Genomic DNA, 24,255 nt, shown 5'->3' on the forward strand with positions numbered 1-24,255 from the left:
AGGGATCAAAGAAAGAGGAAAAGGACCTATACATACAAAAATATTTATAACAGTTCTTTTTGTGGTGGCAAAGAACTAGAAATGGAGGGAAATGTCTGGACAAAGCATGGTATATAGAAAAATATAAAATGTACATATAAGGATATAGAGACTACAAATTAGTCAGGTAGTTAGCGCAGTGGACAGTACTAGACTTGGAGTCAAGGTTCCTGAATTCACTTGAGGAAACTGAGACTCAGACACTTCCCAGCCATAAAACTTTGGGTAAAATCACTTAACCTCTGTTTGCTTCATTATTTTCAACTGTTAAGATTAGGATAATAATAGTTCCTACCTCTCAAGGTTGTTATGAAGATCAAATTAGATAATATTTGTAAAGTGCTTAGCCCAATGCTAGGCACACAGTAGATACTATACAAAATGTTTAGTCTCTTCCTTAATACAAATATAATGAATTATATTTGTTATTATTATATATATATGTATTATATATTTTCTATAAGGATGGTTTCAGAGAAGCCTGGGAAGACTTGTATAAAATAATGCAGAGTAAAATGGGCAGAACCAGAGGAACAATTGATATAATAACAACATGTGAAAACAATTTTGAAATATTTAAGAATTTTGATAGATGCAATAAGTAACAATAATTCTAAAAAACTGTGATGAAGCATGCTACTGACTCCCTAACAGAAGGTGATGGATATGAGACATACCTTTTTGGATATGTGGAAATTTGTTTTCCTTGATTATTCAGATTTTTACAAGGATTTTTTTTCTTCTTTTCAATTGAGGTTGGGATGGTTAAAAGAAAAAAATCAATATTAATATTAATCAAATTTTTGGGGGGGAAAAGGGAAAAAAAATGAAATATTGGTCTCTTGAATTTCATTTGAATATTGTTTCCGATCTCTGGTTAAAGGATTGACCTTTTCCAGAACCCTGAGGTCAGCAAAAAGTGCTTTGCAGTATAATTATGATGTTGAGGCTATAACAAATTGCCATTGTAGTGAAGGCAGGAACATGAAGTAATTTTAGGATTGATAATCTAGGAAGATTTTTTTTAGATGCCCTAGAATGAATTTCTCTGCCACTAAGAATGGGAGAGACTCATACGTCCTGAAATTAAATACAGAAGAGAATAAAGATGAAAAGGAAAAACAGAAACAGGGTCAGGAACACAGTGTTTTAGTTTGAGACAAGAATTACCTGAGAGAGTTGAGTAACAGAAGGGAAAAAAACCTCAAGTGGGAGACATACACTGGGAGAAAAGATTAAAGTAAGGTGGGTCAGAGAGATCAAAGAAAAGCAATTATCCAGACTGGGATAATGGAAATAGTCCAGAATTTGGAACTAGGAACCCTGAATTTAAATCCCAGATCTGGCACTAGCTTTCTGTATAACTTTGGGCAAATTACTTCCTTTCTCTTGGCTTGCTTGTAAAATGGTTATGAACTAAACTATCTCAAATTAAAAAAAAAAATTCTAGTATCTCTGTTTCAGAAAGAACTATCATTGTTTAGGAGTACTTACATATAGATATTGGTTTGATTGTCCATTCAACCAGTCTGAATGATTTGTCAGTGTGTATGTAGTGTGTTCTAAATCAAATGGTTAACTGAACTAATCAAAATGACCTGGGATTCTATTGTCACTTTGACAAAGCCTGACTTTCTGATTCCTTCAGGACCTAAGCTGTCTGAATAAGCCAAATCTCTTCTAAAGGTTCCTGTAAGCCTTGAAGAACCAACAAATCATGGGAACCAACTGCTCTTTCTGTGGAAGAATGACCTCTTTTCCTCTTCTGAATCTGCAGCAGCTGGTCTGATGCTTCAGTTTCCCTGAGACCCTCCAGTATGCTCACCTTCTAGATCAGCAACATCTGGTCTTGATGAGAGTGGGATTAGACAATATTTGGGTCATTATTCTGGATGAGTGCTAGTTGTAAGGATAAATCATTTAAATGTTGAGTGAGGAGGTATAAACTCTACTTCTAGCTTCATTACTGACTATCTAAGGCTGTTTGCTCATCAGTCAATAAAAAAGTATTTATTAAAGTACCTCTGCTTATTAATTGTCAGGCATTGTGCTAGACAGTGATGATTCAAAGGGGAAAAATGAAGCAGTTCCTGCCCCAAACAACATTTACTCACATGAGTAAATACAAAGTATATAAAATATAGAAAAATAAATTAATATTTCTTGAGGGGGAGGGAAGGTGATAGGGAATCATTAGCTAGGGAGGTCAGAAAAGTCTTCTCATAGTAAGTAACATTTGAAATGACATTTGAAGGGAGATAAAAATTCTGAGAAATGGAAATCACATATGTAGGCACATTTCATGAATGATGAACATCCTGTGTGAAAGAAAGCATGGGGGAAAGGAAGGGAATAAGCATTTATATGCTCATAAAGGGTACAAACGGGCAACTGGTGGGATAGTAAAGAGCACTAAGCCTGGAGTCAAATCTGAATTCAGACACTTACTAGTTGTGTGACCTTGGGTAAGATATTAAGCCTCTCAATGCTCTAGATGCTTTTATAAGACTATAATTTTCAAAGAAGGTACTGCTTTGCATTGGAAAATGGAATCTCCTGTATCAGTGAAATTACAGGTCCTGTCTCTATTCCCTTAGATGACTAATCAAAAGCATCCTCAATGAGAGGCAGAATAACATAATGGATGTGAGTCTCCTAGTCAGAAAAACTGGCTTCAAATCCTACATGCTAGCTGTGTGACCTTTGTGGGTCACGTGACTTCTCAGTGGTTCCAGACAACTCTCTAAGACTCTAAGCTGTTAAAAAAAAAAAGCCAAAGAAGACTGATAAAAGGAATTTCCCTATTGGGAAATCCTTATATCAGTGAAATTGCACATCTTCCACTGCCATCCCAAATAAAAATAAGAAAAATGCCTTGAGAGGGAAAGATAAAAGGCATATGGAACCCTGAAGATTTCAGATTCCTTCCACTTCTACCCCAACCTTAGGTTAAACTTCAAACTTACCCTGTAAAGACTACCTGCCAGGATTCAGATCACAGAAAGTGCATGCATAAAAAAGAATCAAGTAAGAACTGATCAGATATGTTAACCAATTCACTTGGAGTCAAGGAAGTTATCTACTCAAGGGCACTTTGAGTCTCACTCTTGCTACAGTGTAAAGGTCAGCACTGTGAACAGCTCCCAGGTGTCCTAGTAGAAAAAGGTTATTAACTATGATACAAATACAAAGAATATTCTTCTGAAACTAACAATAGTTTCCTGGCTACTGGTCCAGGGCATCTTCCACTATAATACACATCTTGCCTAATGTTCAGAAAAATGATGAAGCAACACTGGATGTTCTGCATATATTTAAAACTCAATGAAGCCTAAACAAGAAATCAACAAGCATTTATTAACCATCTAATAAGTACCAGTACTGTGCTAGACACTGGGAATACAAAGAGAAATATGAAACAATTCCTGTCTCTAAGAAACTTATGAGACACACACAGAAAGAGGGAGACAGAGAGAGAATACCCACAGAACTCATTGTTCTTGAAAAAATCACCCCTCTTCCCAATTTCCCTATTTCTGTTAAGAGCACCATTATCTTTCCCATCATCCAGAGACACAAGCTCAAAGTCATCACTATTCCTCACTCCCAGTATCTAATCAGATGCCAAATCCTGCTTCCACCTTGGCATCATCTCTTGTAAATGTTACCTTGTATTCATTCACAAAGTCATTACCCCAGTTCAAGACTTTATCACCTCTTGCCTGAGCTACTTCAGTAGCTTTTTCATTGTTACCTTGATACAGGTCTCTTCCTTCTCTAACCCATTCTTCATACAACTGCCTAATATAATATAATATAATATAATATAATATAATATAATATAATATAATATAATATAATATAATATAATATAAGAACCACAACAATTGCTTACATTTTATATTGTTTTAGAGTTTTCAAAAAAGCATGCATAACATATAACCTCTCATTTTATCTTCATGATAAGGTAAATAATATAGGTATTATTATCCTCATTGTATAGATGGAAGGAACTAAATTCCTTGGTGGTGCAATTGGTCAAGGTCAAATAGGTAGTAAATGGCAGAGCTGAGATTCAACATCAGGTTGGAATGATAGAATCCCCAAGTGTCAAGGGACCTCTAGGATTATCTAGTCTACTCTCCATTTTCCATCAGTAGCTCTGCTTGGTTTTAGGACTTCTTCAGCATCATGCTCCAGGCCAAGCACCCCTTGGTGACCCACCCCCCCAACTTTTAGCTCCCTTTTGTGTATTGTCTTCCCCCATTAGATAGTAAGCTTTTTGAGGGCAAGTCTTTCTTTTTTCTCATTTATATTCCCAGGACTTGACACAATATCTGATACATAATAAATTCTTATTGAAGTGACTTGAATCTAGTTCAACCTATGCTCAGTCTCTCACTGCAAATCCAACATTAACTTCACTATAGGTTTTAAGAGAACTCTTCTGCTATTACTGCAAAAACTTATTACATATTGTTAAATTCAAACCAATATATATTTTGCTCTGCTCTCCATGATGCCCATCTTCCAAGGACATGTACAAAGCATCCCTAAAGAGGAAGAATGATATGGTAGAGGGTATACTCAACAAGGAATCAGGAAGTATGAGTTTCAGGCTCACCTCTGTCTGTAGAAAGCTGAATAATCTTGAATAAGTCACTTTCCTCTTAAGGCCCAAGTGTCTTCATCTGTAAAATGAGAAGACTGGACTATATTTCTAAGGATCCTTCCAGTTCCAACATTCCATGTTTCAAAATCCCTTTCACCTCTTAGAATTTAAGTTCTTTGTTCTAATGTCCCTTCCAAGAGCCTATAAACCACCTTTCATGAGTCTGACATTCATAGATTTTTCACCCATAAAGTCAAAGATGGCATGATCTAGACTAAACAACTGTTTGGATCAGGGGAGTAAGGGGGTGGTAAGAGTTGAGACAGGACAAGGATATTAAATTAGGTGACTGAAAGGATGTTTGTCTCCACAACAGAATTAGGGAATTTTTGAGGAAAGAATATGTTTAAGGAGAGAAAGGACAAATTTCATAGTAAACATGTTGAGTTTGAGACACCATGTCCACTCACAAACCTGGAATTGTAGATTGATGAAATGTTTTCAAAACCTTTAGGAAAATAAGCCCACATTTTATTCATTGGAAATAATAATAATAATATCATGGGATCTCAAAGTTGAAAGGAACCTCAGAGATTGGGGCCATTCTTTAATTTAAGGTAGCTATTTAATAAGCTTTTAAAAATGTTAGATAGGTATTGGAAGAAATGGGGATAATATTCCTCTCTGGTCCCTCTGAAGAAGGGAGGGGACTAGCTGTACACATACTTTCAGACTACAGAGATCTTTGGTGTTGTCCAACCTTCTAGCACCTATTTTCCCCAGATACTCAAGTAGAGATTTTGTTGGACAGGAGTGGGCTTCTGGCATACTACTGATAAAATAACAAAGCCCACGTCCTTGAGAGATTTTGAAAGATGGCTCCCTTCAAATGTCAATCCTGCCTCTTGGGTCTTTTCTGGCACTACCTAAATGCAAATACTCAGTGGATCCAGATAACCATTTATCCAAGGAATAATTGGAAAGTACAAACTAATTTATTAATGAGTAACAGTTATAATCTGTAAATGAGGTTTTCAATAATCCCACTCATAGCATTTTGTGTAGTATTGTAGATTGAAAATTGGTACTGACATTGGAGGTCATGAGTTTACAGATTTAGAGCAGGAATGTACCTTAGAGGGTATCTAGTCTAAATCCTTCATTTTACAGATAAGGAAACTGAGGCCTCAGAGAGTTGATGTGACTTGCTTAGGCTTACACAGGTACTAAGCAACTGAACTTGGATTTGCAACCAAGACCTCAGAAGTCCAATTCTAAAACTCTTCATATTTTATATTTAAACATCCTTTTGCAATTAATCCTCTCTTCCAGTTTTCCATTGGCTTAATTCCACCCATTATGGAAATTAGCGAGGTATGGAATGTTTTTTTAGGATCTTATTCTGTATGGAAATTGGGATTTGTTTACTATGAACATGCTTATTATGACCATTTTGTGTCATTATGATCAAATTTTGATGCCTAGCATAAGTACTGCAAACATGCCTGAGGCAAGGAGCATGAAGGTTGCCCTTAGTTGGCATGAGAGAAGGTGGGATGGAGACCATGGGACATTGACATGAAGTTGTTGCTAGGAAGATCTGCAATGGAGGCAGGGTTAGTACAGGGACATCATACTCAGTAGCTTCATATTATACCTAATTAATCTTGCTAAACAGGAACTAAACCCTTGTTGCTTCTATGTGCAGAAGGATTGTGAGAGCTATCAGACTCCACAAAATTCTGTGCCAGGTCAACTTGCCCTAGTTATAGCTCTGAGGACAACGATTTTGTCTTTGTCTGAGGTTTTAAACACGGTGACAGTTTTTTTTAAGTTTATTCTGAAAAGTCCACGAATCTGCAATCTGAATGAACGTACAAACCCTGTCTTCTATGGGCTTTTGTTTTCATACGAATAATGCAAGGTAGGAACACCTTGTCCCCACTGGACAAGAGGTGCTTATTCTATCCAAATTATACTAGAAAAAGGCACTCAAAACTATGGTACTTTTGCCAAAGAGCAAAATCTCATTTTAGTTTTGAATATCTTGATTAGCTTGATTTCAGGAAGGCACATGGTGTGAACACGGGAAATCAGCCATAGCTAGGCTATGCATATTGGTTACAAGGGTTTTGTTTCTTTTTTCCTTGCAGGGGGAAGAGGGAAAGAGAAAACAAATGATTACTAATAAAAAAAAATGTTTTTGTTTTTTTTTAAAGAAGAGTCAGGGCTAGAACTTCTGACTCCAAAACCAGTGTTATTTCCATAGTAAAATACTATCAGTCTTGCTCATTTTCAATCATTGAACAAATCTTTCTGAAGCTCTTACTATGTTCCAGAAATTGTGCTAGGTTTCAGGGATACAAAGATAGAAAATGAAAGAGTCCCTTTTTGCTTACAGACTATTGGGGGGTGGGAGTAGGGAGACAACATATACATATATAAAAATGCGCAGAACAAATGTGCACATTTTGAATAAATCCAAACAATACAGAGTGGTTTTGGAGTGAGGAAACTGAAAGTTGAAGGGACCAGGGAAGACTTCATGTAGAATGTGATACTTAAGTTTGAGTCTTGAAAGAAGCTAGAGATTCTATGAGGCAGACATGAGGAGGGGAGGCATTCCAGGCATGAGCAATGGTTAGTGAAAAGGCATGGAGAACGGAGATGGAATACTGTGTATGAGAAACAGAAGGCCAGGTTGGCTGAAGTTCAAAGTATGAGACATGGAAGCTGGGAACATAGATTGGGGTCAGGCAGTAAAGGGCTTTTTAAAAGCCAAACAGAGGAGTTTTGAGTTTGGTCTATAGGCAATAGGGGAAACCATGGGAGTTCATTGAGTGAGGGAATATCACAGTCAGGCCTAAAGTGTTTACACCCAAGCAAAACATATTAGTAGCTACTCAAGGGATGGATTAGAATGAGGAAATTCTATATTTCCATAGATTAAGATAACAGACTACCATGAACCTAATAGAACTACCATCTTCATGTATCTCTGTTCAAATGAAGACTCTCTCTCTCTCTCTCTCTCTCTCTCTCTCTCTTTCTCTGTCTCTCCTGATACTAAATTGTATGACCATAGGTACATAATGTAATCTCCCTGAATCTCAGTTTCCACATCTATAAAACAGAAACAAAAATATCTATAATACTTTCCTCACAGAGCTATTGTTAAGATGAAATGAGATCACCTATGTAATGCTTAAGCTTCTTTTATTCCAAACTTTAAACAACAAAAAAGAATATTTCCATCTACAAAGTAGAACACAAAAAGAGGCTTCTCTATAAAACTATGAACCTCTATTTTATACTATTTGTTTTAATGAAAAAATAAATTCTATGTGTTACTTTCAAAACTGTTCTGCTTGTTTGTGCTTCCTTCTAAACTTCCTTCCATTGTCTTCTTTGTGTTGTGAAGTACTTTTTTAAACCTTAAAATAATATGGCTCAAGAGCCAGCTTTGGAGACAGGAAACATATTATCTGTGTATTCCTGAGTAAATCACTTGTCCTTTCAGTGCCCCACACAACTATGACTTATAGACTCCCATCAGATCTTTGAATAGTTCACAATTTCCTGGAAGCTTCTATACTGTTTTCTGTTTCAAATATTCCTTTGGTCAGTCCTTCAAATACTTTAAAATTGTTATCATGTTTCCTGCAAATCTTCTCTTCTCCATTTTCAGCTTAACCAATTAATCCTTACATGGTATGACATACTTTCTGGTCTTATTATCCTGGTCATTTTCTTTTGAAAAGCTTCAGTTTGTCTCTGCCTTTCTTAAAGTGGACTCAGGAAAAGTGGGCTTCAGAAATTTTCTTTCCTCCACTTTCTCCCCAGTTTTCAAAGTATTCCTTTGTTTCTTTTCTAGCTACAGCAATGTGTTGTTTAAAGAGAGCTCTCTTACGGATGGTTTTTTACATTTTCTTTTGTTTGAAGAACATTGGATTGAATTCATTATAAGCAACTTCCTTCCCAAAAACTGATGCTGGACTCAAATCTTTCTTTTTGTTGTTGCAGAGCAACCTAGCAGCACCTATATCTCAAACATATATCAAAGTCTTCACCACCATTGTGACAGCAAAGACTTGCCCATAATTTCCATGAAACCTTTTGAGAATTGCAATAGGACTCTTCCTAAATGCAAGTCTATGTCCAAATACATGGACAGTAAGTCAACAAGTATTTATTAAGTACCTACTATGTGGTAGTCACTGTGATAAGTGCTAAGGATACAAAGAAGAGGGGGATAAGTTCTGTTCTCCAGGAGCTCACAGTCTAATGAGGTAGACAGCATATAAAGAATTATATATAAACAAGATTTATGTAGGATGAGTTGGAGATAATTAACTGAGGAAAGGTACTAGCATTTTAAAAGTTATTATTTATTTATTAATTTTAAAAATCAATTCATTAATTTTTAGTTTTCAACATTCACTTTTATAAGATTTTGGGTTTTAAATTTCCCCCCTCCCCAAAACAGCATGCAGTCTGATATACACTACATATGCACAATCATATTAAACATGTGAGAAGGTACCAGTACTAATGGGGGGGATCAGGAACAGTTTCTTGTAGCAGATGGGATTTTATCTTGGACTTGAAGGATGCCAGGGAGGTCAGGAGACAGATGAGACGGGAAGAGTACTCCAGGCATGAGAGACAGCCAGTTAAAATGTTTGGCATTTTGAGATGGAGTGTCTTATTTGAGAAACAGCAAGGAAACCAGTGTCACTAGATCATAGATTACTTAGAGGAGAATAAGGTATAAGACCCCAAAAGCAGGAAGGGGTCAGGTTATAAAGAGTTTTAACAACCAAATGGAAGATTTTGAATTTTCTCATGGAGATAGTAGGAGCCAACTGGATTTTATTGAGTAGGGGAATACCTAAGAATATCAATTTGACAGCTGAATGGAGGGTAGACTGGAGGTGGGGAGACCAAGAAGTAGGCTACTGCAATGCACCAGGAGTGAGTAGGGTCAGAAAAGAAAAGAGGGAGAATGTGAAAGATATTGTGCAGATGAAATCAACGTGCCTTGACAACAGATTCCGTATGGTGTGCGTGTGTGTGTGTGAATGATAAAATGAAGATAACACCTATGGTGTGAACCTGCTTATCTGAGAATATGGTGATGTCCTTGACAACAACAGAAAAATTAGAAGAGGAAGGGTTATTTTGGGGAAAGAGAATGAGTTCATTTTGGACACGTTGCATTTAAGGTATCCAAAAAGCAGTTGGAGGTGCAGGACTGAAGGTTTGGGGAAAAGTTAGGGCTGCATAAGTGACTGTGATGCTGAGACCCAGGCCCAGGCTGAGGGTGCGGGTGAAGAGGTGGCTAGCTCTATAGAGAGGTTTGTCAGCTGTCTGATCTTGTGCTTTCATATCCATATTTTGGCCTCTAGCAAGCAGAGAACAGCATCCTTTCCACTGGACTGGCCTCGCTGTTCTTATCATGTGCTGTTGTCTCTGCCCTCCAGAATCTATTTTGTATTCGTTTCCTGGTGTATTCATTGTCCTCCCACCTCATTAGAATATGAGCTATTTAAGGAATCCTGTGTGATTTTCTTCCTTTTCAGCATCCCTAGTTTTCTTTGTTATTCTACCTGATTCATGTATAGCTACTTAGGACCAGGTAAGACTCTGCTATTCTAGACTTCTATGAAGAGATCCCAAGGCAGAATGTGATGGTGTGGAAGAAAGCAATATGATAAAATACAGCAAACATTTGAGTGAAGTCCGGTTAAGTGAAGACCCCTCAGGCATGAATTCCCCAAAACCCCTACCCTTCCTGCCAAAGCTAAAATAACTAAGTATACCCCTTAGGCAAATAAAATGCTTCAGGATGGAGGAGAAATCACCAAAGTTCAGGTCACGTGACCTGGTGTACCCTTCCCCTTATGCCAGCCACATCAGCATTCTTCCCTTAAGTTCTATATTCGGTAACAAAAACCCTCATTGGTGAGCAATGATCCTTTCTGTGTTCTTTATCTCTGGGGTAGATTCCCATGTTTAGAATGTATGCCTGGATTTCCAGCCAATGGAAAGAGAGGTTATTGGGCTTTTGCATTAGGGACTGCATAATGCTGTACTCAGCTCCTCTCAGGTGCACTCCCTTGCTGACACTACCCATGATGTCTCAGGAAGTGCCCCTTCTCATAAGATTGTAATAAATTCCTTTGTGCCTTCTACCTTGAGAAGCCTCTGAGTTTAATTTGAGTAAGGGTAGCTGTATCCCACACACATTGAATGCCTATGTGTACCAATTATTGTGCTAAATTCTGTGTAGAACATAGTACACGGTACATAATAGGCATTTAATAAATGTTTGACTCATTGGGGAAGATACAAAGTTAGGATACTTCCTCTGACTTCAAGCATCTTATTATATTCTAGTAGGAGGAGAAGATTGTGCAGGTTACAACACAAAGTAGAAGACCAGATGGTGGTGGAGGTATCCAGGTGGCAATTATTTGGCACAGGAAGTGGGAGTATGAACAAGTAGGTTAATTAATAAATGGAAAATTCTGGGCTGTGGATGTAAACTCCTTGAGGGGAGGGATTGTTTTATTTTTGTTTTCTTGTCCTGAGAACTTATCACTGTCTGGCACTTAATAAAAGTTTGTTGAATTGAATTGGGATTAATCATTCCAAGTCTTGTGAGATCATTTTTTTCATATGGAAAATAGAGTGAGAGGGTGAGAATGATAGTGAATACAGCAAAAGTGATAGAGATAGTCAATCAAAATGATCATAAAAGGATTGATGTTGGCACTGGGGCCAAAGTCTGAATCTGAGCTTATATCTTATCTCAGTGATATGAGAGAGTAATGTTGCTCACAGGCTCTTTCCACTTGGCAGATCCAGTGGGAAAAGAACACTGAACAGGAGTGATACAATTCCATTTTCACCCCTTTTCAACACATCCCACAGTGCAGGTCCTCATATTCATGTCTTTCCTATTGTTATACCTGGGCACCTGAAGGGAAACTTCACTACTGCCCTCACTGTCTGGAATGAACATTCCACATCCCATGTATGTCTTCATTTTTGCATTGGTGGCCCTGGAATTTGGCTACTCTAGACCAACACTGCTCCTTTGACTTTGGTAAGTGTTGTGTTCATGGGGAAAACTTGTCTCTCTAGACAAGTAAACTACCTTTCTAGATCCACTACATTATAATCAACCATGAACTGACAGTTGTGTATGCGGGTGGCATTGGGATCCTTAGTGCTCAGTTTTCTGTTGTCACTACCATTGTAATCTGCCACCTCTCATTCTGTGACAACACTGAAACCAACTACTTCTTCTGTGATGGGCCTTCAGTCATGCATCTGGTCTGTGTAGACATGCATATGGATTCTGCCCTCCACATCATCAGTGTCACAGTTGTGGCCAATTCCTTCCTGTCGATCTGGATGGCTACCATCCTAAGGAAGACATCAGTGTCATGCCATCTCCTCTTACTCCTCTCCCCTCATTGTCCTCCTTCGGTATGGTAGCTATACTCCAATTTACCTTTGTCCCAGTTCTTGCTCCTCTCCAGAAGAGGCTCAGATGGTGTCTGTAGTCCATACTGCTTTTTTCACTAGTTCTTAATTCCATCTACAGAACAACGAACAAGGTGGTAAAGGATGCAATAAGGAGATTTATGAGAAGACATATACTAGAGGAAGAGATAATTCAAGGGAGTAAGGGGATAGAGAATTTCTGCCTATTGAATCACTGACTCTATGGTGGTCTAGATCAGTGAGAGGGTAACCAAGTTTACACTCCTGCTTCTTTAAAGAACCTACAATGAAGGTCACGACATCACAAAGACCATCTGCCAAGGGAGAGGTACCTTTTTTTGTAGGTTAGTTTAAATAAAGATGTAATTTTCCTCATCCAAATTCATGGACCTCTTGAGAGTCAGTGAACTCCAAGGTAAGAACCTTCATGTTAAGGCATAAAAGGGTTATAATTTGCTCTGGTGGGAGGAATACTTATGTCAATAATATAGATCTTTCAAATACTGATGTAACATAGGACTGACCTGTGAAATGGTTGTCATTCATTCCCTTTTTTTGAGAACCAAAATTCATTTCAGCAATTATTAGTATCACTCAAGTATCTCAGGACCAGATAAATAGAGGAAATATGATATGATGGCAAGTGCACTACAAACAGAAGACCTGAATTCCAGTCCTGACTCTGATATGAACCAGTTGTGTGAATATGGACAAGTAACTCCTCTCTAAACTAAACCTCAGTGTCCTCATCTGTAGAGTGGAGATGATATTAATTCTATTACCTAACTTACTGGGCTACTGTAAGAAAAAACTTTGTTTCTCTGAAAAAAGATCTTAGGGTTTTAGTGGACAATAGTCAGTCAGTTAGTTAATAAGCATTTATTAAGCACTTATTATATTCCTGGTACTACACTCAGTGCTACTAAGGTACTAAGGGCTACTAAGCTCAACATAGAACTATATATAACAGCAATATATGACAAAGTAGAACTATATAAATGTGAACTATTATTATTCAATGTAAGGCATAACATTGGGTGACAGGGAGTTTAAAATTTAGAAGATGTATAAAATATAGACATATGAGTCTATATTTTATGGGATATTCATATGGGATAAATCCAGAATCAAGGCACAGATCTGTAAAAATAGTATCAGGAGTGTGAAAATTCAGAATGAGTTAATACTGGTAGGTAAAGCTAAGGATAATAATAAGGGTTTTGAGGGTTTTTGTGGGGAAGTTGGTACACAGGAGAAAAGAAGGAGAAAAAAAGGGAATGGATCATTATTCAGCGTAGATGGAACAATGTAAACAGATGTCAGAATGCAGGCCTAATTACTTGATTCTTATATTCCTTCTGTTTTATCTACCAAAGAGAAAGTTCTTTGTCTTTAAAAGGTTAGAATAAACATTATTAATAGGCAATTGAGAACCCAGATCAGTAGTGAAATAATTAGAGCGTATCTGCCTGTTCTTGATGAGTTTGAGCCTTTGGGTCCAGATAAATTGTATCCTAGGGTACTTAAAGAATTGGCAGATATCATTGTCAGTGGTCTTTGAAAGAACATGAGGAATAGAAGAAGTATGTGGGGAAGAGATTACAAATGAGTAGTGACTCTTGATGGGGGAGATTGGCATCAATTTTTGGCAAAAGTCTAGAAGGCATTATTAAAAGCATAGTTGGTGAACATCTAGAAAAGATGTGATCACAAAGGGACACCATGTCTTTGTCAATAACAGGCTATGCCAGGAAAACCTCCTTTCCCTGTTTAATGAGGTTACTCAATGGGCAGATTAGGTAAAGTCAAAAGATAAGAGTTCACCTAGATGTTAGCCAAACAGTATTGTAGTCATTGTCCTTTGAGTTTGTATCTTGAGTTTCCCTGCCACCATAATAGTTCTTTATAGTGGGCTTCTTTTTTTGTTTGCTCATTTTTCTGACCTACTTTCTAACTTTGGGATCTTTTAGGGTTGGACTTTGCCATGCTTCTAGAGAAAGTAGATCTCCAAGCTTGGGGACCTGCAAAAGTGGTCTGATACTGGGAAAAGTTTGATTGTTGACCCCCTGCTCTGAGTTCATCCAGTTCCTGACTTGCTTCTGGACTCGGCCTCCATCAGCCAACTGGAAGGCTCTTCTGGTTCAGTGACAAATCTATAATCTGTCTCCGTGTGAGATTCTTGCTCTGATCATTCCTCTGCAGGCTGGGTTAGAGACTCTGCTCTGGGCCTATGGTGTTACTTCTGAATTTCCTCCTTTCTCAGTCCATTGTTGAAGATCTTCCCTATCATAGAAACACCACACTCTTGAGCAGGTCCTCTTCTTAGTCTCACCTGAGTCTGTGACCTAAAACTAGGTAGTGGGTGACAAAGTTGCAGTGTCCTAGTATGGGTCTGTAGGTTTTCTAGGATGGGTCTGGTACTTCGTCTTGCCCTGGTGCTCAGCCTCTCCTTGAGTATTGGAATGTTCTGCATGCAGAGTGCTTCTGCCCCACCTGTCCCAGTTTGAAAATCGCCTTTCCTGTTTCCCTTTGCTGAGCTGGGCTAGATAAATAATTCACAGTGACTTTTTTCTGGATTTCCTCTTCAAGATTTGGTCTGGTGAATTTTTCTTCCTTCCTTCCTTCCTTCCTTCCTTCCTTCCTTCCTTCCTTCCTTCCTTCCTTCCTTCCTCCCTTCCCTCCCTCCTTCCTTCCTTCTCTCCTTCCTTCCTTCTCTCCTTCCCTCCCTCCTTCCTTCCTTCCTCTTTCTTCCTTCCTTCCTTCCTTCCTTCCTTCCTTCCTTCCTTCCTTCCTTCCTTCCTTCCTTCCTTCCTTCCTTCCTTCCTCCCTCCCTTCCTTCCTTCCTTCCTTCCTTCCTTCCTTCCTTCCTTTCTTTCTTTCACTTCCTTCCTCCCTTCCCTCCCTCCTTCCTTCCTTCTCTCCTTCCTTCCTTCTCTCCTTCCCTCCCTCCCTCCTTCCTTCCTTCCTCTTTCTTCCTTCCTTCCTTCCTTCCTTCCTTCCTTCCTTCCTTCCTTCCTTCCTTCCTTCCTTCCTTCCTTCCTTCCTTCCTCTCCTTCTTTCTTTCCTTTTTTCACTTTTTTGAAAGTTAAGAAAAGTATGCTTCAATCTATATTCAGACACCATCAGTTCTTTCTCTGGGGATGCACCACATTTTTCATCATAAATCCTTCAGAGTTGTCTTGGATCATTGTATTGTTGAGGAGAGCTAAGCTGATCATTTTACAATAGTGTTGCTACTTTGCATACAGTACATTTCACTTTGCATCAGTCCATGCAAATCTTTCCAAGTTTTTCTGAGAGCATCCTGATCACCACTTCTTATAGTACAATAGTACTCCATCATATTCACATATCTGATGAGTTTTTCTAGATTGATGTATAGGAGTTTTGTGAAAGGGAGCTCCACCATACTACTTCCCGCAACTTCTCCATTTTTGGTTTTACCTTAGCAAAATATTCGAGAAACTCTCATACTATTTTTGTAACATAGATGGAGAGATCAAAACTGGGCACATGTATACTTAGGTGGTAGATAACTAGACCCTATACTAATGGTCCTATGCTAGATTAGAGAAAGTCCTTAGTAGAGTACCTGAGTGGATCTGTGCTTGGCCCTGTGCTCTTTAATAATAAGTTTTATTAATGACTTGGATAAGGCATAGATGGCATGCTAACCAAAACACATCTTGCCAGGGTAGAACACAGGCAAGAAATTAATGAGGTCAAGTTAAATAAAAAAGAAATGAAAAGCCCTAAATTTGGACTGAAAAAAAGCATTAACTCCATAAGTATAAACTGGGGAAAGGATGGCTAGAAAAAATTTCATTTGAAAAAGTTCTGTGGGTTTTACTGACTTGAAAATCCAACATCACTCAGTAATATAATATGGCAGCCAGTGATAATAATAAGCATAATAATGATAACTAACATTAATATAATACTCTGATGTTTGCCAAGTGTTTTGCAGTGATCTTAGGCTGCATTGAAAGTCATAGTATTCAGTAATAGGGAGTTTATGAGTCTTCTTCTCTGTCCTTCTCAGATCACATCTGTAGTATATGGCCAAGTTTCCAACACCACATTTTATGATTTACATTAATAGGTTGGAGAAGGGAAACCAAAATGGCAGTGTTATTCAAGGTCATGTGTTAAGAGGATTGTTTCAGGGGATGTTTTACCATGGAGAGGAGATTGAGGAGAGTTTTTATGACTTTTTTCAAGTATCAAGATGGAGTTAAAATCCCTCTGAGCCCTACTATTAGGTAAGAACACATCTGTATTGGTCACAAAGTGTGAACAAGATCTGAACAACTTCCTGGAAAGTTTAGATTGGCTGAGGGACTTATTAACCTCCTGTGGGGCCTGTGTAAAAGTATAGACCTAGTTAGAATCAGAGAGCCTGAAGAGAGTATCCCAGGCTTTGTTCACACCCAGTGAATAATCAAGATGTGTTCTCACCTGATAACGTATCAGAGTTAAGTAGGCTGAGGTGATTTGGACCACCCCTAACATAAATATTTGAAAGCTTGTCAGTAACAAGGAATTATATGTGTTCTGACTGGTCTCATCAAGAGGGATCAAGAGCAATGGGTAGAAGTTGTAAAGAGTCAAACTGCAGCATGTTTTTAGGGAAACAAAACTTCCTAATGATTAGATCTATCCCTAAATGGAATGATCTCAGAAGTGGTGGCTTCCCCATTCTGCTTAGGGGAGAAGTTTTTTAGCCATAACCTTGGCACATGGCTCCATTGCTTAACACCTTTGTCCCACATATGTTTACCTGCCTTTAGAATCACTTTTGTCAAAACTTCATTTTTCATGATGAAAGGAGTAAGTATTGATGGATAAGGGAGAGAGAAGAATCCAAAAGTCTGAAAGAGACAGGAATTGAATTGGTAAGTCAGATTTTCAATCAATCATCATCATCATCATCGATCTTATCAGTGCTATCCTTTCCCCTTTATAGGTCTTCAAGCAACAGCTGGGTGACCACTTGTATAATATGTCCATGTTAAAGAAGGAACTCTTTTTCTGGCAAGTGTTGGACTAAACAGGCTTTGAGCTTGCTTCCGACTCTGAGGATCTGTGAGTGCCTTATTTACCCTTTCTTTCTTTTGAATTTCCTCTCTTACTTCAAGACTCAGCTATGCTCAGACCTTCTTCATGAAGGCTGGCTCCTCCAGCAGCATTACTCTCATCTATGTCTGAGTTCTCATTGTTCTTTTCTATCCCAACATGCTTTGATTCTTTGCCATTTTGTATTGTTCTTCTATAGATTTGCACATGCATGTTTTGTTTTTCTGGCATGACTGTAAGCTCTGTGAAGAGACAGCATATCTTAATTAACTTTGTACCCCTGTGGCACCTAGCTAGATCAATGCTGGGCACTTAGATCAGTGCTGGGCACGGAGAGCAGTGCTGGGCATCTAGGTCAGTGCTGGGCACTTAGATCAGTGCTGGGTACTTAGATCAGTGCTGGGCACAATGTACATGCTTCATAAATGACTCTTCATCTGATACTGAAAGAATCGGGGAGCTATTAGAGGCAGGTAGGAATTCAAGGCAAAGGGTGTCCTTATATTGCTCTTCTCTGCTGTTCTTAAGTGCCTCCTTGGGCCTTCTCCAAGATTCCAGGCAATATGCATCATCTTAGAATAGCTGCCAGGGAGCATGACAATGGAGTTCTAAGGCAGGGAGGGCTTCCCATTGAAGAAATGGAAAAAGTATAATAGGGGGAGAGGTCTCAACAGTTGGCTGAGGGGCCCCTTTGTGAACTATTCATGAGTTTAATGGACAAAAGACATGAAAATGTATTGAGTAGCCTACTGATGTTGGCCAGGATCCAAAAAGCTTTCCCTTTAAGGTCAAAGAAGTGGCAGCAGATGAGAGCTACAACAGGTTTCTGTAGTAGCCAACTGGAAAAACAGAAGTTTTGTAGGCTACGGGGAGAAATAGAGATACACACCTGATTGTTGGGAGCTGAAGCTATTTAAAATATTTCAGAATAACCCTGAGGGGAGTATTAAGGCTATTAGGAAAATTGTATCTCATTTTGTGTACAGAAGGGATGGAGAATGATTCTACTACCTGAAATTCCCTTATTGCTTATTTTACTATTCTGTCTTAATTAAATGCTTTACTGTTTGTTGTATGGTTTATAACTGTTCTATTTGGTAGGAAATGAGCTGGATAAGAGTTTGAGCCTTATTTGCAAAATGTCAATTAACCTAAATACCCCTTACTAAACTGAGGTAGGAAGGATTTATACATGAGATTCACTGTATAAAACCACTCTGAAAGGTAACACAGGTGAAGAAGTAGTGTGGTGAAGTAGAAGGTGAATAAAATTTGAATCAGAGTGTTTAGTATTCAATCCTGACTGCTATTCTTATGTGAACTTGGGAAAGTCACTTCTTTTGTTTCCTGGGTCTCAGTTCCTGTTAAATGAGAGGTTTGGATTAGGTCATCTCCAAAGTGCATTCTAGTTTGTGAAATTGAAGATTTTAAATTCATAAAGCATATGAAAATGTAGCATGGAGATGTTACACATTTGGAAAAAGTGACAACTGTGGGAAGGAGGAAAGCCTGTCAGTCACATAATGGTCATTTTTTCCTCCATATACCAGTGACATCTGGAAGGTGATGTCTTGACTTGCAAATGAATTAGATTTAAGTGAGGCAGAGCTGTGCAGAGTCATCAGCCTCACTCTCTCCTCCAGAGTCATCCAGAGGCAAGACATAAGTCAAGATGACTGATGATGACCCAGGTATCGTGTATGTACCCATGTTTGTTTTCCTCCATTAAACTGTGAGCTTCTGGAGAGCTGGGACTATATTTGCCTTTCCTTGTATCCCTGGGGATTAGCACAGTGCTTGGCACTTGGTAGGGAGTTAATAAATGCTTGTTGACTGACCAATTGGCCAAATTAGGCTACAGAGCCAGAAGAGATTGTGGCATGATGCTGTTTGTCTATCCCCTTACCCAACTCTATACAGTTTGTCTAGGGCTTGATTAGAGCTGAAAATGTCTGGATAGCACCAGTTTCACAAAATGGAGTAATCAAAGTTAAACCATAGGTCTTTATAAAAAGTACAAGGAAAGAAATAGGAACATATTATGCTAAACTCAAGTTATTGCCAAATTGGATGAGAGCAGAATGCACAGTCTGGCTTAAATAGCATAAGACACTGAAGTGAGCCTTGGGCTTGGAGGTAGTATACCTCAGAAGGTGGAATATCTGAATTTGGATCCTTACTTTACCCCTCAATACCTGTTTGACCTTGGACAAGTCATTTCCCCTCATCTGGCTGTCAGTTCCCTCGTGTAAAATGAGGAGGTATTCTCTAAGGTCCCTTATGACTACAAAATCTTGTGACTAGGTGAAGAAAGGAATAACTAGAAGTTTCTGTGTTTTGTCTGTGTTTTGTTCTGTGTTTTGTCTGAATATCAGAAAGGTAGCATTATTATATTATTCTATAATTCTATAATATTCCATAATAATAAAATATTATCCTATAATAAATAGAATGCTGCACTTGGAATCAGGAAGCCCTGGGTTCAAAGTCCATTTTGGATACTTCTGAGCTATGTAACCCTGGGCAAGTTACTTAACCTCTCTGAGACTCAGGCCATTCTAAGACTCTGAGATTCTCTGTTAAATTATAGATGGTGAACAATCTGCTTTGGCGGAGGAAATTTTTATACCCATGAACAGTCTTCCTTGATTTTGTACTCTTGTTCAGTCTACATATTCAATCAGATTTCCAATCTCATAACTTCTACCTTCATAATATTTCTACTAAATGTTTCCTTCCCTTCACTCACACAGCCACCAATTTAAATCAGGCCCTCATCACTGTCTCCTTGGAGTGTTAGAACCCTATCCAAATTGGTCTTTCTGCTTCAGATTTTTCCTTCTTCCAATTCACTTTTCACACAGTTACCAAAGTGATTTCTGTAAAGCTTGGTCTGACTATGCTCAGAAAAATTCAGTAACTTCCTTTGATTTCCAGGATCAAATATCCAGACCTCTGGCACTTGAGGGTCTTCAAACCCTGCCTTTTTTTTATCTTTCCAGTCTTCTTACACCATGCTATCCATTATACACTTTAAGGTTCAGTGATTACTGACTACCTTCTGTTATCCATGTACATAATATTCCAAATCCCAACTGTATGCTTTGACACTGGTTGTGCCCCATTCTTCCTGGAGCATTCCTGAAATGTTCCTTCTCATCTCCACCTCTGGATATCCCTACCTTTCTTCAAGACTTAACTTAAATGAAGGATGCCTTCTCCCCTTCAGCATACACTTTGTCCCTACATAGTTATTTGCATGTATAATCTCCTCCATTAGTACATGAACTCCTGGAGGGCAGGGGCTATTGTTTTGTTTTGTTGCCTTTCTTTGTCATTTCTGAGTTTAGCCCAGCACAGTAGGATGTTTATTGAAGAAATACATCCCTTCTACTCCATTCTAACCATCCCCTAAACCTATATGAATAGGTCATATTGAAAGGCCTGGAAATTCTTCAGGGACAATGACAGGGCAGACTGTGGTGTCTGATGGTAAGAAGACGACAATGTTAGAGCAGCACAGGTAAGGCTCTGTGGGTCCTCTATTTTACTGAAAGGATTGCCTTTGGTGACCGGTTCACCAAAGCAGTGGGAGCAGCCATGTCTTCCCTGCAGCCAAGGACCTAGGCGGTCTTAGGCTCATGGACCCTCATCGAAGAGCCAAAATGGAGCTGAGGGTCTAGGTCTCTCCTACAGAAGTAGAAATGCTGGGAGGGAATTGGAAGAGGACATTGGGCAGAACATTTGGGACACCATTCTAGTAGTGAGAAGCCTGTATGACTTTGAGCAAGTCATTAAATATCTGCTTCTCTGATTTGTATTCTGACTATCATGAGGCTAGCATAAGAGTGAGACCTTCAGCAACTTCTTCAGTGCTCTGAGAAATTATTATGGCTAATCTTTCCATCTTTCCCCCTTTCCCTTGCTATGAAACCATCAGGGAAACCCATTTTTCTCAAAAGTCCGCATGTCTGGTTCACTTTTTCTAGCCCTGGGCCAGGACACATGGCTAGATTCAGAAAACAGGGATTCCAACCTAGGCTGCCTGTGGCCACCAGAGGGAGCTAACCCTCCCTCTTGGCCCAGGAGAATATGTAGGTGGAGGAGAATGAGAGGGTGGCCTGGAAGTTAGCCCCAGTCAGGGCTGACATTCACTTGTCAGGTCATTTCAAAAAATTGCTTGAGGCTCTTTTTTTCTATTAACATTTTTAAAAAGTTGACAAATTTTTAATTGATTTAATTAAATTTAAATGATTTAAATTTTTTAAATGGATAAATTTCTGTTTCTTGGCAGTTGGGTAGCACTTTGTACACTTTATAGTGTTACATAAATACTGGCCATTATCATTTTGATCCATCCCATCTCATTAGTGAGTTCTCTATAATGTATATTCCATAAAACAGTTTAGAAAAACAACATTAAAGAAGGATCAGAATGAATCATTCCAGCATCTTTATAATTTATTCATTTTAAAATTTATTTAAATTTATTTTTCACTGAATAAAAATTAATTTTAAATGTTAGTAGACTGTTAATTTCTATTTGTTAAAATAAAGGGTGTGCGTGTGTGTGTGTGTGTGTGTGTGTGTGTGCATGATAAATTAATTTCAATATTTTCCCAAGTTCGACTTTTGAAGTGATTATAATTTATAGAGCTATGGTAAGTGTGCCAAGTGGCACAGTGGATAGAATACTGGACCTGGAGTCAAGAAGACTCTTACTGAGTTCAAAACTGGCTTCAGACACTACCAGCTGTGTGACCCTGGGCAAGTCACTTAACCCTGTGTATCTCAGTTTCCTCATCTGTAAAATGAGCTGGAGAAGGAAATGGCTAACCACTCCAGTATCTTCACCAAGAAAACCTTAGATGGGGTCACAAAGAGCTAGAAATGACTGCAAAAACAACTAAACAACAATAATTATGTCCACAGTTGCTGATTTGAATTTTTAAGTGGCTGTCATTTGTAGAATTTGGCGATTGTAAATATTATTTTTTGATTGTGATTTGTCACTGTGTCCCTTCACATGGGTCTTCTCTTATTTCTTTCAATTATTCATATTTCCTTATGGGACAGTGATATTCTATAACACTCAAATTCCAGAGTCCTAAACACCTCAAAGTTGAGAGAACCTCAGAGCCCCTCTTATCCAAACCCTACCTAAACAAGTAGCTGCCACTGCCTTCCCTAATTCCCCAGATAATAAACTACTCTTCCAGATAATGGACATTCTATTCATTCTGAAAGACCCCACCTCAATCCTACCTCTTCCATGAAAACTGGTCCCATCACCTCCAGGCCAAAATAAGATGACTCTCCTTTTTTGGCACTGTGCTATGGTACCTGTTACAGGCTCATTTGGTGTTCATACTCCCTTGGATAGCTGGTTATCTTTTCATGTGTTTAAATCCTGTTTGAGGTTTGAATTACAGTTTAATAATCTCTGTAGGTTCTAGTAGGTGTAGTCTGATTGTAGAGCACTCATTAGGCCGTCATAACTCAGTTGTCTTGTGGTATTTTGTATTCAGGTGTTCCCTTGGGGGTATAAACATATATTATGTTGAATTCAACAAGCATTTAAGCAGCAACCTATACAATTTGCAATGTCCTGTGTTAGTCCTCTATTTGTCTGTGTACTGCCTTGCCCTAAAGTTTATCCTAGTGAACTATTTTTGGGTAGCCCTCCCCCACCCCACCTTCCTACCCCAGGAAAGGACAGATGGGCTGTATTGTAATTGCAGGAGACTCTAGAACAATAGATTTTGAGCTGAAAGGGACTTCTGAGGCCACAGGTCTAACTCCCTCCATCCCTTATTTGAGTTAAGGAAACTGAAACCCAGGGCAGTTAAATGACTTTTCCAAGGGCACATGGGTGCTAAGTTTTAGAGGTAAGATTCCAATCCAAATGCACTGATTTAAAGGCCAGTGTTCTTTTCCCTGTACCAGAAGGTCAATCTGAAAGCCTGAATCATAGTCAAACTGAGACTTGTTCTAGACCTTAGCTTAAAAAGGCCAAGGTCTCCCATTGCATCCTGGGCCATCTCCAGTCATCCTGATCTATATCTGACCACTGAAATGAGGCTGGAGGCACAGTCCTCCTTCACTTAAATCTAATTCACTTGCATGTCATGATATCACCTTCCTGATACCATGATTCTCTTTGAGAGCAAAGGACAAATGTAGCAGAACCAAAGAATGACCCTGGAGGAAATTTAGCTTTGATTTAGCCTGAACCCACTATTCTAAAGAGGTGGGAAACTGGGGCCAAGGGAGAGAAGAAGCTGTTACACATGCTAGACGTTGTTCTAAACACAATTATTTTACAAATATTTTCTCATTTGGTTCTGCCAACAGCCCTTCAAGGTGGGTGCCATTCCCACTTTTCAGTTGAGGAAATCAAGGCACAGAGTAAGTGATTTGCCCAGGGTCACACAGTTAGTGTGTGAGGATGATTTGAATTCATGTCTTCCTGACTCCAGGCTCAGCTCTCTATCCTAGGTAACAACAACTGGGCCAGGACTTGTTTGCCTAAAGTCACATGACTTGTAGGACTGTGCCAGGATCTCAGATCACTTGACTGAGTTTTAGGCTTTTCCCCCCCAGTTTTCTACCATCTTCAATGAGATAATAAGTTGTAACTTTTATATCCACAATACTTTACAATTTACTAAGTACTTTGCACACACTATCTCCTTTGATTTGTGCTAGGATTAGCCCCATTTAATAGGTCAGAAAACATGATCAGTGAGGTTGTGACTGGCCCAAGGTCACACAGCAAGGAAGTGTCTGAGGAAAGATTCAAACCCAGGTCCTCTAGACTCCGAGTCCAGCTCTTTTTCTATTGTGCCACAAATTACGTAAAGTTCTTTGAAAACCTAAAAGTATTATCTAAATGTCAGTTACGATGATTACTCCACTATACTACCTATTTCATAAATTGTCAGATAGGCTGGTGAACAGGCAACATCTGGTAGAATGTGCATGAAAATACTTCCCCTTTAATGAGCAATGAT

General features: G+C 38.7%; 1 protein-coding gene and 1 long non-coding RNA gene across 5 annotated transcripts in view; one reads left to right on the forward strand and one right to left on the reverse strand.

Moving 5' to 3' along the window:
- LOC140524296 (uncharacterized) overlaps positions 1 to 24,255 on the reverse strand; it is a 40,082-nt gene that overhangs the window by 13,610 nt on the left and 2,217 nt on the right. For 2 of the 4 annotated variants that reach the window (XR_011973646.1, XR_011973645.1), the window contains exons 2-4: positions 16,947 to 17,037; positions 12,174 to 12,260; positions 4,664 to 4,730 (exon numbers count right to left, since the gene is read on the reverse strand). This is a non-coding gene — a long non-coding RNA (uncharacterized lncRNA). Of the gene's footprint in view, positions 1 to 4,663; positions 4,731 to 9,018; positions 12,086 to 12,173; positions 12,261 to 16,946; positions 17,038 to 24,255 lie in introns of those variants that run through there. The other 2 variants (XR_011973644.1, XR_011973643.1) reach the window with 2 other exon arrangements.
- The window catches only part of STX3 (syntaxin 3), a 67,146-nt gene continuing 55,362 nt past the window's right edge, over positions 12,472 to 24,255 (forward strand). The window contains exons 1-2 of the mRNA XM_072638715.1: positions 12,472 to 12,581; positions 17,133 to 17,251. The gene's annotated coding sequence lies outside the window, so the exon portion shown is untranslated. The remainder of the gene's footprint in view (positions 12,582 to 17,132; positions 17,252 to 24,255) is intronic.

This window comes from Notamacropus eugenii, chromosome 2, assembly GCF_028372415.1.
Source record: "Notamacropus eugenii isolate mMacEug1 chromosome 2, mMacEug1.pri_v2, whole genome shotgun sequence".
Lineage (NCBI taxonomy): Eukaryota > Metazoa > Chordata > Mammalia > Diprotodontia > Macropodidae > Notamacropus > Notamacropus eugenii.